Below are 19,492 nucleotides of genomic sequence, written 5' to 3'. Positions count from 1 at the left end.
CCCCATTGTCTTTCCACCAGAGGGACTGCTTTCAATTTAGCAAACACATTATGAGCATGTACTACGTGCTTAGCTGTGGACGATTCCATAAGGGATTCCAGGGCAGGGAATAACCACCATAGTTCTTGACCTCTGATAAATATTCTATAGTCTTTTACGGGAGATTACTGAATGAAAGAAAGCAATTATAGAGGAGAGATAAAATATAAGACAGTTATATACAAATAAGGGAGTTAACAGAATATAGTTTGCATTATGTGCCACAGGTAGTTCTATTTGCTGTTGTCAACGTTGGGGGATACGAAGAAGGGGCTTTAAGGATAGGCAGGACTTGGATCATACACCCTAAAGAAGAGGATGGATGAAAAAGGAGGAGGTTGGCCCGATGCAAAGGGAAAATGTGTGCTGGAAGGGGGAGCCAAACTGGCTGGGGAAAATAAAGGCATCTCATGGGGGACCTTGAATATCAGGGGAAAATCTGCATCCTATCCCATAGGCAAAGGAATAAAGGCAGGTACAAAGCATGTGCCATTTTTTTTCTTTTTCTAAGTGTTTTAATAGAACACGAGATGTCTGGGTGGCTCAGTCAGCTGAGCATCCAACTCTTGGTTTCAGCTCAGGTCATGATCTCACGGTTCGTGGGTTCAAGCCCCGCGTTGGGCTCTGCGCTGACCATGCAGAGCCTGCTTGGGATTCTCTCTCCCTCTCTGCCCCTCCACTGCTCATACTCTCTCTCTCTCTCTCAAAATAAATAAATAAATAAACTTAAAAAATATATATAGACCATGTCAGATAATGTTTGTCCTCCAACCCTGGCTCTTCCTGATTGTAATCATTACTTCTCTCTCCCAAGAAAAATCGACTCTGTCATGATTTGGTGGGTAACAGTCCAGTTTCCATGTTTACATTTTTCTTCTACTGGTGTACAAGTTATGCATTAGATTTCCATCTTTTATTATTATCCTTACCTTAACAGTAACACCTAAATTAAACTCTAGAATTAATCAATAACACCTCTTTTTGAATAATATGTGCTTTAACTCTGATCTGTTCTCCCATCAACCACGGTTTTATGACTTAGAAATTTATTTCTACCTTAGTTTTAAATATTCATAGAGGAAACTTTTTTCAAGATTTGATTTGATTTTTTTTTAATTTTTTTTTAACGTTTATTTATTTTTGAAACAGAGAGAGACAGAGCATGAACAGGAGAGGGTCAGAGAGAGAGGGAGACACAGAATCTGAAACAGGCACCAGGCTCTGAGCGGTCAGCACAGAGCCCGACGCGGGGCTCGAACTCACGGACCGCGAGATCATGACCTGAGCCGAAGTCGGACGCCCAACCGACTGAGCCACCCAGGCGCCCCAAGATTTGATTTTATTTTAATTTTTAAGTGGCTTCATGCCCAGTGTGGAGCCCAATGCAGGGCTTGAACTCAGGATCCTGAAATAAAGACCCTGAGATCAAGACCTGAGCGGAGATCAAGAGTTGGATGTTTAACTGACTGAGCCACCCAGGCTCTGCCCCTTTAAGATTCATCATGATCTCAAGGTCATGATATCAAGCCCCATGTGGAGACCCGCATGGAACTCCACATTGGGCTCTGCATTGAGCATGGAGCCTGCTTAAGATTCTCTCTTTCCCTCTCCCTCTGTCCCTCCCCTGCTCAAGCTCTCGTTCAAAAAAATAAATGAAAAAATGTTTTTCAATGTTTATTTATTTTGGAGAAGAGAGAGAGAGAGAGTGCATGAGCAGAGGAGAGGCTGAGAGAGGGGGAGACACAGAATCCGAAGCAGGGTCCAGGCTCCAAGCTGTCAGCACAGAGCCCGACGTGGGGCTCGAACCCACGAACTGTGAGATCATGATCTGAGCCAAAGTCAGGTGCCTAACCGACTGAGCCACCCAGGCGCCCCCAAAACAACTTATTTTTAAGTAATCTCTACACCCAACACAGGGCTTGAATGTACAATCTGGAGATCAGGAGTCACATGCTCTACTGACCGAGCCAACCAGGAGCCCCATAAAGGAGACATTTTAAACTATGTCACTGAAGGTTTATTTAGCTTTACTAAAACATTTATCACTTTCTTAAATACTGCATTTTACTTCTTTTCCTTTTGTGCCAAAGTAAATCTTCACATTCTACTTGACAAAGTATTATTTGCCAGAATAGTCTTTCAATGCCTGAAGCTGACTTTATTTTACATTCACTCTGGAATGATAGTGCCTCTGTCAGCATTTAAGTGCGTTTTTTTTCCCGAGCATCTATCCTTGCATTTATAACACAATAGCTATGTTCTGCCCTGCTTTCGAGAAGTATGCTCTTAGTAGTAGGTAATGTGTTCTTTTTCTTTCTGTTAGTTTTTGAGGCTGATATTCTGCAGTTCAGCTACTATGTTTTAAAATGGGCTTATTTCTAACTGTACAGCATGGCACCTGGTATACTTTTTAATTTGAAGATTCATGTCTTAGATAATGGAAATTCTTAACTATTATCTTTTTGCCTTTTACTCTATTTTTTTTTCCATTTGGAGCTCTTAAGAAACATGTAGACCCTTCTTATGTAATCGATTTTCATATTTTCCATCGCTATCTTTTGGTTATATTCTGAGTGATTTCCTCTGATCTGTCTTCCAGTTTGCTTATTCTCCCATCAGCCACATCTACTTATAGGCCTATTAGGTTTTCATCCTAATGACTTTTTTTTCTTTCACTTTTAGAATTTTCCTCCCAAATCTGACCATTGTCAAATAGTTTTATTCTTGGTTTGTGTTAATATTCCTTTTCTCATGTCTTGGAATGTTTTAAAATATTCATTTTAAAGCCTTTTCAGGGCCGCCTGCGTGGCTCAGTAGGTTAAGTGTCTAGCTCTCACAGTCTGTGAGATCGAGCCCTGTGTCTGGCTCTGTGCTGACAGTGCAGCACCTGCTTGGGATTCTCTCTCTCTCTCTCTCTCTCTCTCTCTCAAAATAAATAAATAAACTAAAAATAAATAAAGTCTTTTCAGATTGTTGTTCTATTCTAGTTCTGGAGATGCAAATTTCCCCATTTGCCCCCTCTCCTGTGGTTGGCTTCCTTCTGTGGTTTCTTGTCTTTTTATTCTCTCTGTAAACTCTTCCTTATGGAGATAAGAGAGAAAGGGGAGTCTGTGGAAGTTACATGTGCTCTAGAGCATCCCTGTGTGGTGTTTTTACATTTACCAATTGTGGACGAGATTTTAGGAAAAATTCTTAGTTTGCGGTATCTGAGTAATGGTAACCAGGCCTTACACCATTTGTGGCACAAATCTCCATTTCTTTTGAGTGATTCCTACTACTCGCATGGCCTTGGAAAATTACAGGCTTCTCTGCTCTTCCCCTTAGACAAGTGGATGATTTCTTTAGTCCTTGACTAGAGGTTACTAGATAAGCTTCTCAGGACCCCTGGCTTTAGGTAGGCAGCCTGGTTCCTGCTTCTGGCACTCATGGGGCTCAGACCTACACGGTCCCACTCACAGAGCTTCAGACTTCACCTGCTAAGGCCTCTCTGTCCTTTCGATTCACATAGGAGCCTTTTCGTTTCACGTCCTTCTTATCACTGCAGCTGAGTATCCTGTGTCCGACACCTGTGGATTTTCTTTGCTTGGTTTTGAGTTTGCAACTGTGTTAACAATTGGGGAGGGGGGGCACATGTTCACCAACAAATTTATGTATGTGCGAGTTTTGTCCTTGTTTGTTTGCTTCTTTTATTTATTCATTCGTTCATCCATCCGTTTGCTGTTTGCCTCAGCTCAGGTTGGCCCTGTTGAACTGCAGCCATGGAGAGAGGATCTCAAATGAAAACCCACAGGCCTCGGCGACTGGTTACGTGAGATAGACCTAGTGTGCGTTCCCACTCCCCCCACCCCCAAAAGGGGATTCTGTGATGAAGACTTGAGAGCGGGGATTCTGATGTAAAGACTCGAGAGCTGGTCTTCAATATGGGAAGCGAAGGGAACAGCAGTAGGAAAGAGGAAGACAGGAGGAAGTGAGACAAGGAAAGGAAAGTGGCCGAGAAAGGGTGTTATCAAGCCAATTATCATTCTGGCAACCGGAACGTCACCCTCCCGGAGACACTCTGGATGTTCGATTCTTCTACCCAGAGGGTGAGGAAGCTGGGGTGTTTGTACGAACCACTGTTGTCGCTGGTTGAGGAACGCTTCCAACATGTAATCCACCCACATTCCCAGCCTGCCCCATGCATGGTTTTAGTTATATGTTGATGAGCCGTAAAGGATCCCCAAACTTAGTGGCTTAATAACACATATTTATTATCTCAAATTGTTTGTGAAGCCTGGGGATTTTGAAATGGCCTCGCCGGTTGATTCCGGCTTGGGTTTCTTCTTGAGGTTGCAGTGAAGAAATCAGCCGGACTTGAGTTATCTGAAGACTTGGCTGACGTGAGAGGATCTAAGATAACTCCCTCACACGGCCGGCCAGTCAGTGCTGGCTTTTGGCTGGAGGCCTCAATTCCTCTCCACACAGACCTTTCCGCTGGATGACTCAAGGGCCCTCACGACAAAGCGCGCAGCTTACCCCCAAAGTGAGTGATCAAAGACAGAGCATGGCCACAGTGCCTTTTATGGCCTAGTTTAAAAAATCACATTGTCATTTCCACCACATTCCATCTGATAGAAGCGAGTCAGGTCGTGAAGTCTGGCCCACATTCAAGAGGAGACGAGGGAGGAGTGTGAAAGAATCTGCGAACATATTTTTCAGCCATCACAGCCGGCAAAGCGGGCTTTGGCAGCCAGAGCCAGCCCTCAGGCAAAGAAATGCAGGTGCTTCTGGAAGTCAGGCAGGCTGAAACCGGTTAAGAGCAGAGGGAAATGGGTTGGGCACCAAGAGCGCCCTCTACAGGAAGAAGTAAAGATGAGACCAAACTGTTTTCTCGGCATGAGGAAATTGACATGGTTGATGGGAAGTCAGAAAGTGACATTGCAAAGGGCACGGAGTCGGAGAGCCGTGAAGATTTGGAACATTTTAAGGATCAGTCTGCTGCAACCACTAAAGAAGGAAAAAAAAATTTGCCGACTAGATTCTGACTCCCCAGTGACTGTAGGATGTATCCCAGTTTCAAGAGACACGAATATGAAAAAAAAAAAAAAAGACATCTTAGCGTCAACAAATACAGTAGTTGCACAAAGAGTTTCAGAGCTTTTCAGATACAATTGTTGCAAAAAGAAACACCGCTAACTTTTACCTTCCATTTTATAGAGATACCATCAAATACGAAGCACAGTCAGGAGTGTGCTATAGAGTTGTAGGTTTGGGTCCTTACGGGGCCATATCTCAAAATTGGAACAAGTCACATTCTAATCTGTCGGAGCCTCAACCTTCACATCTGCAAAATGGGGATGAAGTGCTGCTCTGACTCTCTTACAGATAAATTAATAATGAATTCAAAGTCATTTTAAAATTAAATTGTGGGGGGAGGCGGTGGTACCCCTGGGTGGCTCAGTCAGTTAAGGGTCCAACTCTTGATTTTTGGCTCAGGGCATGATCTCGCCGTGCGCGAGTCCGAGCCCCAGGATGGGTTCCGCGCTGACAGGGCGGAGCCTGCTGGGGATCCTCTCTCCCTTCCTCTCTCTCTCTCTCCGCCCCTCCCCACCTTCTCTCTCAACGTAAACAAGCGAACTTCAAAAAAAAAATCATACTAAATGAAAATGTCGTCAAGGTGCGAGGTGCGGATGCGTGTGGTGAACACACAGAAGCATCCAGAAGACACCCGGGTAGCACGAGAGAGAAGGAACGCTTTTCTCTTTGGCGGCTCAAGGAACAAGAAGTTGCTAACTCCGTATCCTGCTGGTCAAACCGGAATGATCCCCGCATTTTATTTATTTATTTATTTTAATTTTTTTTAACGTTTATTTACTTTTGAGACAGAGAGAGACAGAGCATGAACAGCGGAGGGTCAAAGAGAGGGAGACACAGAATCCGAAACAGGCTCCAGGCTCCGAGCTGTCAGCACAGAGCCCGACGCGGGGCTCGAACTCACGGACCGCGAGGTCATGACCTGAGCCGAAGTTGGCCGCTCAACCAACTGAGCCACCCAGGCGCCCCTATCCCCGCATTTTAAAAGAACCGTCCCGGGCTGGAGACAAAATGAGAAAAAGTGAGAGGTGGCGGTCACCAACGGGGGTGTCGTCCTCCCCAAGCAGTGCCCGCGCGTAAATGAACCGAAGAAATCAAAAGCCCGGCGGGTCGGGTGCCGGCTGGGGCAATAAACCCAGGCTTGGGAGAGCCGCGGAGCTCACCGGCGGGAGCCAGAAAACCTGGTTATTGTTCACACACGGCCACCTCCTGACCGCGTCTGCCCGAGCCAACCCAGAGACGGAGCTTGGGGCTTTCGGCCAGAAAGACCCAGGCTTCCGCTTGGGGAGCAGAACCTTCCCCGTGCAAAGAAATGACACACACCTGAGCAGGTCTGATATATATTCCATTCTGCAGAGGGCAGTGGAATACATTCCTGGGCCATTCATCATGTTGCTAAAATTAGATCCTGCTTAGAAGGAATGATATATTACTGATTACATAATAAAGATAGCTATATTTCTCATGAGAAACAGAAGGGAGAGAGATATTTAGGCGGAGGGCAAATATATCCTTGATATGAAAAATGGATTCATTAAGTATTTAATCTTTATACCATTCTTGTGAAATAAATGCACACATACATCACACGTGTTTTAAAGTGACTTGATAATTAATATTGTTACACTTGAGAAAACTCCTGGCTCTCCGTCGAGAAAGTCGCGTCAGGAGTCAGAGAATACAGGCCCAGGCCGGCCCTCCACTGACGTCTGAAGGAAGCAGCTTGGCCGCCCGTTAAAAGCCAAGTGAACCCCTCCGTGTGCCCGGGGCGGGGGGTGGGGGGGGGTGACTTGTGGATTTGTGTCGCGATTTCATCGTATTTTTTTTTTTTTTTTTTTTTGGTGAGGCCCAGGGGGCGCGTCACAGGGGTCTTCCTGAAGCAGACGCTCAGGGCCGCAGACACGGCAGCTGAGTCAGCCTTCATTTTCCCCTTTCCACAAATAAACCCGTTCCTTCTCTGTCTCGTGTCATTGCCCTCCTCCTCGATCCCGGGAACAAAGGGCAGCCCTCGCGTTTCTTGAAACCTGTAGCCGCAGAGAAGGCCTTTGCAGATACCCCGGTGGTGATACGCCAACTTCAAACAAACCTGAGTGGGTTTGATTGGAGTTTAAACAAACACACGGATTTGTAGCACCTCAGGTGTCAAAGATCAGTAAAAACAAATCTGGGTGGAATGAAAGAGGAACATAATTCTAAGAATAATAGCTTTGAACAAGGAGATGGACCTCACTGACGGTTATCTCAGAGGGATGACGGTTAGGAGAGAAACTCCGAACAGGGTGGAAGGGGCTAGAGGCTCGCTACTTGGATGTGTATGCTTGGGGACGCGAACACAGATTTGGAAGTCAGGCGGGCTTGGGTTCTGGTCCCCGCTCTGACGTCCACCAGCTGTAGGCTTTTTAGGCAAGCGGCCGGGCCTGTTTTGAACTCTCCTCCATCCGTGACGCAAAACTAAAACTCCTCGGGCCGCACCGTTCCAAAGGTTGGCCGCACGCACGGCATCCAGCCTGGTGCAGCGAAGACCTCGACGTGGGCTCACTTTCGCGCTCCGTCTCCTGGCCTCCACCCACTTGGACGAGCACAGAAAGGTGAGGCCGGAAACCCGTGCCCCCTCTCCGTGAGGAAACACTGTTTTCTCTACTTTACCAGGCCACGGGTAAACGTTAAAGTTCTAGAGCACTTACAAGGGCACCTTCCCCGGGGAAAGTCGTCAAAGTAGTCAGGATAAGCCAGGATCTGCTGCAACCAACATCCCCCCGACCCCGACCCCCAATGTTCTGTGGCCTCACACAGTGAAATTCACATCTCTTTCATGCTGTCTGTCCAGTGGGGGTCAGCAGGTGCCTGAGCTCTCTGTAGTCGCTCAGCACCCATCTTTTGATGAGACCATCTCGACACGAGGCTGATGGTTCGTCGTCAGCAATGAAATAGAGCAGTGGCTCCTAATTGCTTCTGCAAGGAAGCGACGCACGACGCTTCGTCTCGCGTTCCGAGGGGTCGAGGAAGTGCAATCCGCCCGGATGCCTGGAGGAGAGGAAATTCAGAAAGCTGTGGCCCGTGCGCCGGAAGCAAAGGGTTGAACTCGGGGCTCTTGGCACAACTGGGTCTTACGCAGCCCTTGGTAACCCCAGCTGTGACTGTGGGAGCCCTGGCTCTCATGCTTCCCTGGGAGAAGGCCGTTTTGCAGCGTGGACCTACTCGTCCTGGGCCGGATCTGACCCAAGCCCGTTCTCTCCTGGTGTCTGTGAGTGGCAGGCTGAGGTTTCCGGGTGATCTGTCTGAACAGTTCCCACACCTCTCTCAAGCCATGTTGAGTTGCCGCGCTTTGGACGCTTGGAGGCAATGTGATCACCAGTTATTTTGTCACACCGGATTGCCATCCGGGATCAAAGTAAATCTGCTGCGTTGCTGACGTTCGTGCAATGCTTGGATGTTCGCTTCCTTCCAGAAATGCTCCATCAGTATCTCCTCTGTTGGCTTCCCCACCCCCCCACCCCCCCACCCCCGTGGTTGGCTGATTGCATTCATGGTCCCCATTCTTCACACATCCCTTTGCTGTGTGACCTTGTGGAGGAAGCCAAGACATTTCTCCGTGAATTCAAAGGTCTTGTTCAGGGGCCCATATTCAAGGAAACTGACCTGCCAAGGGAGATGTGGCAGCAGCCGGGGGTATCAGACTCCACTATGGTTCGGGTGGTTCAACCCAGTGGATGCAGGATCCCAGCGGGCGGCTTAGGACCCAGGGAACTGGCCCTGACTGCATGAGGAGGTGGGGGCAGTGAAGCTAACAGTGGTCGGGCACAGAGAAGCAGGCTGAGGCTTGGGCTGAGGGGCCCGGAGGACAGCTGAAGAACAGATGAAATCGAGAAACGGAAGGCAAGGACCCAGGGAGGGTGTGGCCGCAGCACCGGCGGGCTCCTTGGATGCGGTGTTGAAGATGGCGGGACTGGCTCCAGAAACCACGGACAGGTGGACACGGGGATCCTGAGTTGGGTGAGAATCGGGCACCCATACCCGGTGGCCTGTGTGACAGCTGTTTGTGGTTCACTTTCCGCAGGAGCAGATACGAGCAGCCTGCTGACCCAGTGCTTCTCATCCCCTTGCTGCAAATCGGGAAAAAATACTGGTGCCTGAGCTCCACCCCCCCCCCCACCCCAGATCTGAGTTTTATTGGTCCTGGTTGGTAGGATATATATATATATAACATTATTAATAATGTGCAGCCTGAGCTGAGAACTACTTAACCAGTCTGTCTGTCCCCCAGCCCCCCTCAGCAGCACGGGTCTCTGCCCTGGTCTCTCTTTTCTTTTTTAAAGCTTATTTATTTATTTTGGGGGGGGAGCGCAAGTCAGGGAGAGTTAGAGAGAGAGGAGAGAGAGGATCCGATAAGGGGGCTCGAACCCACAAACCATGAGATCATGAGCTGAGCTGAAATCAAGAGTCAGACGTTTAACCAACTGAGCCAGCCAGGCGCCCCTGCCCTGGTCTTTCTTTATAAATTTCTTCTTCCTTTTTGTCTAATGTTTATTTATTTTTGAGAGAAAGACAGAGCACGAGCTGGGGAGGGGCAGAGACAGAGGGAGACACAGAATCCCAAGCAGGCTCCAGGCTCCGAGCTGTCAGCACAGAGCTCCACCGTGGGGCTTGAACCCGCAAACAGCGAGATCATGACCCGAGCCGAAGTCGGACGCTCAACCGACTGAACCACCCAGGCGCCCCCCTGGTCTTTCTAACTAAACTTTGGTGAAGCAATCCTGCCTACAGGTTTTAAAGAAAAAAAATTAATATTCACACACAAGTATACAGGGATGAGAAAATCTCTCTCTCTTTTTTTTTTTTTTTTTTGAGAATAACTTTTAATCTACTGATTATACATACACGTTATTTCGAACCTGTAAGTTCGGACCCAGTATAGGCATTTGCCCCAGCCACATATTTGCAGGCCATCCTCAGTAACGATCTGAGTCCTCCAAAAGAGGGGAAACACATTATAAGCCTTCAGAGTTCATGACACTAAAGAGATTCCTTAAGGGACTGGTTTTATTTTTTTTATTTTTTATTTATTTATTTTTTTAAATTTTTTTTTCAACGTTTATTTATTTTTGGGACAGAGAGAGACAGAGCATGAACAGGGGAGGGGCAGAGAGAGAGAGGGAGACACAGAATCGGAAACAGGCTCCAGGCTCTGAGCCATCAGCCCAGAGCCTGACGCGGGGCTCGAACTCACGGACCGTGAGATGTGACCTGGCTGAAGTCGGACGCTCAACCGACTGCGCCACCCAGGCGCCCCAAGGGACTGGTTTTAAAGCAGGTCGTAACAATTGAGAAATGATGAAATATTAGCTCATCAGCACAGTTTTAAAATCTATTCTCAGCAAACCCTGGAACTCTAGGGTTCTTTTTTTTTTTTTTTTAATTTTTTTAATGTTTATTTTTGAGAGAGAGAGAGAGCATGAGCAGGGGGAGGGGCGGAGAGAGAGGGAGACACAGAATCTGAACCAGGCTCCAGGCTCCGAGCTGTCAGCACAGAGCCCGATGCGGGGCTCGAACTCACGAACCATGAGATCCTGACCTGAGCCCAAGTCGGAAGCTCAAGCGACTGAGCCACCCAGGTGCCCCTGGAATTCTAGGGTTCTTAACACAGAGTACTATGTGCTATAGAGCAAATGAAAGAGATACGCCTCAGACAGGGAGTTCTTTGAGATCTGGGCTTGGGACCGGCTTGGAGAGAGCGCCCCTTGATTTCGGGCTTGAAGAAACTGAAAGCGGCAGTTATCTGACCATGGGGGTGGGGGAGGGGAGGGCAGAGTTCCAGGCGGAAGGGACTGAAAGAAGGGTGTAGCTGATCACTCCCGGCGATGCACACTGGAGACATTTCCTCATCCAACGTGGCGAGATCCCTGACCACCTGAGGGGGGGGGGGGGGGGGACAGTGAATACCACAAAATAGATGAGGAGTAGGAGTTCAATCTATTTTTATTTATTTATTTATTTATTTTTTAATGTTTATTTATTTTTGAGACAGAGAGAGACAGAGCATGAACGGGGGAGGGTCAGAGAGAGAGGGGGGGGACACAGAATCTGAAACAGGCTCCAGGCTCTGAGCGGTCAGCACAGAGCCCGACGCGGGGCTCGAACTCACGGACCGCGAGGTCATGACCTGAGCCGAAGTCGGACGCTTAACTGACTGAGCCATCCAGGCGCCCCAATTTTTAAAGCACCATGAGCAAGCACAGCTGGGGTTACAGACACAATTCTGGGGTAGGATGCTGTTTTGCATAACATTTATTAAAAAAAACAAAAAAACAAAAACAAAAAAACAAACAAACAAACAAAAAACGGAGACCGGCACGGCCCTAGTCAGTTTTCCCTGTGAGTGATACAAAATAATCTTTTATTAATCTTATTTAAAGTTTGTTACCGTTGTACATGATCTCAGTAGACCAAGTGGAGAACACATTATACAAATCAAAGGAATAAATGAATATGAAAGAAAAGACAATTATATGCCCTGATAAAAAGTTCTGCCCATTCCGTTACACTCTAAAGCGTTTTGTAAATGTAAATATGGTACATAAATATTAAATAAATATATTAATATAACCTTCCTCTGGGTTTTTTAAAATAAGAATCTCCGTGGGCACAGTGTTATAATTTCATATTTAAAAGTTCTCTCAGGCCTCTGTTTTCCAGCTTCTAGCGGTTCCCCCCGGGAAGCCATTATCTCAGCAGAGACCACGAGGGTGAGGGCTGACAGCGTTCGGCTAGGAGAGCAGGGAGCTAGATGCAAGTCTCGACTGTTCCATTTCATGTGGCTGGCCTCACACCGGAAGACTTGGCACGGTCATCGTGGCTCTTCATGGCTTTCTCAGCCAACCCTCTCTTAAGAACCCAGAAGGGAGAAGATCAGCCTGTTCCCGGCCAGTTGTATGCACAGCCTAGCCAGTTTGGCTTCCCGGTCTTCATTAAGGAATTTGACCACGACCTTAAGAATGGTTTCTGGAGAGAATGCGTGTCACCTGGAAACCCAGAAGATGCCACCAATCCACGTAAATAGGAAACCAGCTGGACAGGGACAATTTACTTTGGAGAACTGTAAAGACTCATGTTATTCGTGATGGCGAAAGACATTCCACTTTAGGCATATTTCCTGTGCTGCTCCAGGGGTATTGGCACATCTTCCCTCTTTTCCATTCAAAACAAAGACGGTTAGCGCGTCAGTTCGAAACAATAGGATCTGCGGCACCTGGGTGGCTCCATTGCTGAACCGTCTGACTCTTGATTTCGGCTCAGGTCATGATCTCGCGCTTCGTGAGATCGAGCCCCACGTCAGGCTCTGTGTTGCAGGCACAGAGCCTACTTGGGATTCTCTCTCTCCCTTTCCCTTTGCCTCTCTCTCTCAAGAAAGAAAGAAAGAAAGAAAGAAAGAGTAGGATTTATTCTAGGTAACAACTTGGAATATAAATTGAGGATGAAAAGGATACCACGATAAGGAATCATCCACAAAGACCTCCTCTGCCAGTGAGGTTACGCCTTCTGGAGTTTCACCGTTCTCTGTCCTGAGGTTCATTCTGCTTAGCAGACCTCCCATGGAGCAACTGATTAAAATAACCACAGTCTCACACTTCCTGCTTTACCCAAAGGAGGGGGATGTTTCCTTGCTGACGTCATCAAAGATCTGGCGCATCCAGATTAAAAACAAAACAAAACTTCGTTCCGTGTTGGATCAAAAAGAAAATGAGGTTTAAAACTCAGGCTGCTGCTACCCCTTACCAGACACCTTTATAAACACAAGTCCTTAAGGGCGTTTGCAAGCACACTTCATAACCAACGTAGACGAATTCTCTAGAACGAAGAGCCTGCTGGCTTTTCATGGGAAAAAAAAGTAACAAACCCGGAGGGAGGACATGGGTTCAAGTCCGAGGTCAGTCACTGAGCCGCCGACGGCCTTGGGCCTGGTCGCTTCACTTCTCAGGACGGATGTACTCACCTATAAAATGGGAGCGGTGATATTCAGTTCGGGCTCCTCGAAGCGTTGTGGTGGAAATTACAACAGATGGGGTGTGCGGAGGGCTGTGAAAACGGTAGGAACTTCTGTGCAAATGGTATTGTTATTGCCAGTTTCTAAGAATTATTGAACACCATATCCTCAGACCGCATCAGCAAGCTGACACCTGACAAATGAGAACTCATTACTGTGTCATATCCCATTGTCTGTGGCTGTTTTCATCCTCAGCGGATAGGGTGGGCCCATGGTGCCCTGTCGGCATAAATCCTTGGTAGAGGGCATTTCTCTAAACGCGGAAAGGGTTTCTAGTTCCCATCCCGTCCCGTATCTTCCCACATACCCCTAGAGCCAGCCAAAGGCCACTCAAAACACCTAAAGCAAGAAAAGAGACACACAGGAAGGATGTAGGCACCTCTGTTTCAGGTCTCTCCATTTTTGTCAGGATTCTCTAGAGACCCAAAAGGCCACTGCCTCAACTCCCGAAATCTCCGTGTCACAATCCCTGATTTACCATTTGTCGAGCACTTATGGGAGGGGGTCGTGGCACAAGCTCTCGGTGGGGAGTGTCTCACTGAACCGGCTACAACGCACACGAATACTGTTACTGCTCCAAATCCAAACCTTGGGGGACGAAGTCTTGCAGAATGTGGACAGCTTTCCTGGGGTTCCCTAGCTACCAGATCCCCGGGCTGCATGGCTCCAAAGTGCACGGCCCGGCCATCGTGTTGTCAAGCTTTTCCTGAAAAACGCGTTGTATTGTCACCGTTAGTTGTGTCTGGAATTCTGCGTGGCACGTGGACCTCCTCCAGCATCAAAGCAGATGATGTCAAGTGATTCGGTTTTTCATCCAACAAATATTTATGGAGTGCCTGCTGTCTGCCCGGTACAGCATGGGAGAGAGGGGCCGCGACTGTGAATAAACGCAGCCTCTCGGTCCCATAGAACTTCCCTTCTCCCTGAGACATGCTGGTGCACCTTGCATTAGGAAATCTCTTCCGATCAGAATACAGACTCAAGAGGACTACTGTTTATAAGAAGGTTTATAAATTCCCTTAAGTTCATTCATTCAATCAGTGAAACAATAAACCCTAGTCAGGGGCCTCTTAAGAGTCAGATAGGGTGCTAGCCAATCTAAACACGACCTTGTATCAATTACATCCTTTATTTACTCACAGTTATTCCAGAAATGTGAAGGAACACCACTGATACATGTCCATTCTCAGTTAACCACCTCGATGGGGGAAGGAAGAGAGTTGGAATAAAAAGTGCACATGGATGCTTACACCTGTGTGTGTGTGTGTGTGTGTGTGTGTGTGTGTGTGTGTGTGTATCTTCCAGGTTTTATATACCTGGACCAAGAATTTGAGACTCTTTCCACTTGAAGCTTTTATAAAGAACTTTCGAGTTTGTTATCAATCCTCTTATTTTGTTCTTGGGAGGAAGTATTTGGAAACGATACGACGCTTAAGGGGAAAGAGGTAAAAAACAAAAAGTGAAAAGGTGCATGAATAAGTCAGAAGCTGAGCAAACTTGTGAATAATCATCATTGTTTTTATTGTCCTTTCATGGTTTTGGAGCATCCACATCAAATCAATCTTACTTTTCTTTCTTTTTTTTTTTCTGAATGGTGATACCATTCTGGACTTCTCATAAGGCGTATTTTCATATTTTGGGGAGCCTTTTCTTTGGAGACATGTAAACTTCCTGAAGGAAAAACCCCTGCTATATTCTTTGTACCCTCACGGCAAACAAAACGATTGGGGGCACATAAGAGGCACTGAATTCGTACTTGCTGATTCATGGATTAAGATTCTTAGAGACTTAACAGTGGTACACAAAGAATCCCAGAGACCAAAAGCAAAGATATTACCTAAAAGGGTTTCTCTTCCCATCCGCTAAAGGCGCTCAGCGTAAAGTGGTTAAGAAACCAAGTTCTGCCATTTTGTATTTCTGCATCTTTGGATGAATGCCTTCACCTAGTTGTACCTCAGTCTGTCCGCAACCGTAAGACTGAGTATAACAAGATCGTCTACATCATAACGTCGCTGCGAGGAGTAAATCAGTTAATTCAAGAGCAACGTTTACAACCAAGGCACACAGAATGGACGAGAGATGTTAGCCACTGTTATTGGCGATTCTTTTCCCTTGTTTCTGAGAAGGCAAAAATCTTTCCAAATGAGAAAACAAGATATAACGCGTTAGTTCATTCCGACGACAGTACAAACTGTAGTCTTTATCACCGCGTAAGCGTAATTTAAACAATGAAATGCCAAGTCAACTTCTGGGTAAAGATGGAACGCTGGGCACACCTGCATCTATTTTCATTCCCCTCCTAACATGGCAGGAAACAATGTTTTAAAGGGATAAACCCGCAGGGATTTGGGGAAGGAGAGAGGAGACAAGAGCAACAGAGTTTCTTTAGTCAGCCTCACGCATATGGAAACTAGGTTCCTAACAGCTCTGGCATTGATTTGCAGAACGGTGGGGAAGGATGGAGTGGGGGGGGGGGGGCGGGGGGAGACACAGCAGAGCATCCAAGAGAGGGGTACAAATAAAAGATCTAACTATGGGCGGTTAGCCTGCCACGAAGAAATGATAAGGAGAGATAATAGGCAAGACTTCTTCTAAAACGAATGACAGATATCAAACGACCCTTCCAAGATACTCAAAGAACCCCACGCAGAATAAATGCTCCCCTTCCACAAGAGCCCCCAGAACCCGGGGCGCTTGGGTGGCTCAGTCAGTTAAGTGTCTGACTTCTGCACGGGTCATGATCCTGCAGTTTGTGAGTTTGAGCCCCGCGCCCAGCTCTGGGCTGACAGTGCGGAGCCTGCTGGGGATGCTTTCTCTCCATCTCTCTCTCTCTGCCCCTGTTTCTCTGCCTGTCTCTCTCAAAATAAATAAACAAATGTAAAGAAAAAAAAAAGAAATGAGGTTGTTTGGGGGCATGTGGGTGGCTTAGTCAGTTAAGTGTCTGACTCTTGGTTTCAGCTCAGGCCATGATCTCATGGTTTGTGAGTTCGAGGCCTGACAGCACAGAGCCTGCTTAGAATTCTCTCTCCCTCTCTCTCTCTCTCTGCCCCTCCCCTGCTGTGCTCTCTCTCTCTCTCTCTCAAAAATAAATAAATAAACATAAAAAAAAAACCCAATACCATAAGCATGTTATGTGGAAACTGCTGAAAACCAGAGACAAAGGGAAAATTATGAAGACAGGCAGGGCAAAAAGACACATTCCATACAGCAGAATAAAAATGAAAGCTAAGACTTGTCACAGGCTTCTTTTCAGAAACTACGCAACCCAGGAGGTAACAGACGATGTCTCTGTAACTGAACAGCAACGAAAGTCCGTCAGATCAGAATCCTATACCCAGCAGAGATGTCTTTCGAAAAGAGAAGGAGAATTAAAGGGCTTTGCCGAACCCAAACCAATACCAAATCGGAGTGAATCCATTGCCTGCAGACCCACGCGGTAAGTAATGTGAAAGAAGGTTCTCCAGGCAGAAGGAGTGCAACAGCAGACAGAAACTGGAATCTACACAAGGAAATTGAGAACCAAAAAACTAAGGGTAAATACAAGTTCGACATCTGTTTTTTAGTGTTTTTTTTTTTTTAACGTTTATTTATTTTTGAGACAGAAAGAGATAGAGCATGAACGGGGGAGGGGCAGAGAGAGAGGGAGACACAGAATCGGAAGCAGGCTCCAGGCTCTAAGCCATCAGCCCAGAGCCCGACGCGGGGCTCGGACCGCGAGATCGTGAACCCGGGCTCAAGCCGGACGCTTAACCAACTGAGTGTTTTGAATTGCTCTGAAAGCTAACTATCAAAAGCAAAAATAGTAGTATTGTGTTCTTACAGCCTATCTAGGAGTAAATATGTAGCAACAATAGAATAAGAATGTGAGCAAGAGATTGGGGGATGTACCGGTGTCCTTGGACTAGTCATAAAACAGAATATTAGTTGAAAGGAGACTTTAATTACCTAAGGCGTATATGGTAAACTCTAAGGTAACTACTAAATTTTTTTTCAGAAGAGGTGTCCCAGAGCGCCTGCGTGGCTCGGGAGATTAAGCGTCTGACTCTTGGTTTTGGCTCAGGTCACGATCTCACGGTTCGTGGGATGGAACCTTGCGTGGGGCTCGGCATAAAGCCTGCTTGGGATTTTCTCTCTCTCTCTCTCTGTCTCTCCCCTGCCCCCCCACTTGCTCCCTCTTTCTCAACATAAATAAACAAAAGAGTCTCTTAAAAAAAAAAAAAAAAGAGGTGCCCATGATAACCCAAACCCAATGGTGGATATAACGTTGGATCATAAACAATGCTCAATTAACCAAAAAGGAGGCAAACAGAAAGGAAAAAGGAAACAAAAAGCAAAGGGAACAGACAGAAAACACCTGGGTGCGTGATAGGTTTTAATTCAAGCACCTCAATGGTCACATTAAATGTAAACCGCACTAATTAAAATGCAGACTGTTCGATTAGATAAAAACCAAGACCTCCCTCTACGCAACCTGTAGAAGACCAGCTTAAATATAAAGACACGGGTAAAATGAAAAGGATAAGGATGAAAAAAAAAAAAAAAACATACTGTGTAGACACCGCTCAAAAAAACAAAAAACAAAAACAAAAATCTGAACTCGCTTTACTATTGTTATCAAATTTGGCTTCAGACAAGAAATATTACCGGTAATAAAGGGGCTTATTTTAGAAGGAAAAGGGTGTCACTTCTCCAAAAAGTGAAAAGCATTGACGATTTTATGCCTATAAATTCCAGGCTTAGTGCAAGTGGTTAAATTCCTTGAAAAGCACCTCTTACCAAAAATTAGCACTGGAAGAAATGGAAAAACTCAAAAAGCTTTAAAGCTATTCTCAAATTGGATTCATAATGAAAAACCTCTCAACGAGGAAAACCCCAAGCCCAGAAATTCTATCAAAGTTTTAGGGGAAAAAAACAATACCAGTTTTACACCAAAGTCTTGGGGAAAATAGAGGGAAATGCCTTCTAAGCTCTGTTATGGGGCCAGCATAACCCTGCTCCCAAAACCTGACAAACACATTACAAGAAAAGTCTAGACCAACATGATGCAGGAATAAATATATATACAGAGTCCTCAATAAAATGTTTAAAAATCAGATTCAGGGGTGCCTGGGTGGCGCAGTCGGTTAAGCGTCCGACTTCAGCTCAGGTCACGATCTCGCGGTCCGTGAGTTCGAGCCCCGCGTCGGGCTCTGGGCTGATGGCTCGGAGCCTGGAGCCTGTTTCCGATTCTGTGTCTCCCTCTCTCTCTGCCCCTCGCCCGTTCATGCTCTGTCTCTCTCTGTCCCAAAAATAAATAAACGATGAAAAAAAAAATTAAAAAAAAAATTTAAAAATCAAATTCAGCATTAGATGAAGAGGATAGATGTTATTTGTGAGTGGAACTTAGGCCAGGATTGCAAGGTTGCCTTCCCGTGATTTTTTAAAAAATTTTTACATTGTTGTATTTACAGTACATTATTGTATTACTCTATTACAACCAATCCATAGTTGTAATTCACCACCTTAATAGAATCAAAAAGAAAAAAAAAAAGATCCCGATGCAAAACTTTTTGATGAGATTTCACACCCACTCATGAAAAAAACTCAAAAACCTAGGAAAAGAAAGGAATTTCTTCAGCCTGATAATGGGCATCTACAGAAGAATGACAGTTAATGTCCTACTTAATAGTGAAATGTTGAATGCTTCTTAGTTCGGGAACAAGATAGCCACTCTCTCTCCACTTCTATTCAGTAATACATGGAAGGTCCTAGCTAGTACAACAGTGTGAGAAAAACATAAAGGGATACAAATGAAAAAGAAGCAAACTTCACAGCTGGCATGATCGTATACATAAAACATTCTAAGAAACCTACCCCCCGAAACTTCCAGAACTGCAAAATGAATTTAGCAAAGTCATAGGAATCAAGGTCGGTATGTAAAATATAATTCTGTTTCAGTTTTTTACCAGCAAGCAAATAGGAAATGAAATCAGAAAGCCATTTATTTACAATTGCGGGAAAAACATGAACTACTCCAAAATAAATTTAAGAAAGTACGTGCAAGATTCATATTCCAAAAACTACTACATCTTGCAGAAATATACTCACTAAAAACAAGCCACATAACATGCTTCAGAACTGGAAGAGTTTCAACTAGATCTATACAGTTCGGTGCAATCCCAATCAAAATTTCACGAGCCTTTTAGTGGAAATTAAACAGATTCTATGTGTATATGAAAAAGCAAAAGACGACGAATCGTAAAAATACCCTTAAATAGAAGAACGCGTTTAGAAGACTTACACTCCGTGCGTTTAAGACTTACTATAAACCCACAATCATGAAGACAGTGGGTTATTTGC

Source organism: Puma concolor, unplaced genomic scaffold (assembly GCF_028749965.1).
Source record: "Puma concolor isolate L17-30 unplaced genomic scaffold, mPumCon1.1.hap2 unalloc_scaffold_81, whole genome shotgun sequence".
NCBI lineage: Eukaryota > Metazoa > Chordata > Mammalia > Carnivora > Felidae > Puma > Puma concolor.
This window is presented reverse-complemented; position numbering follows the sequence as displayed.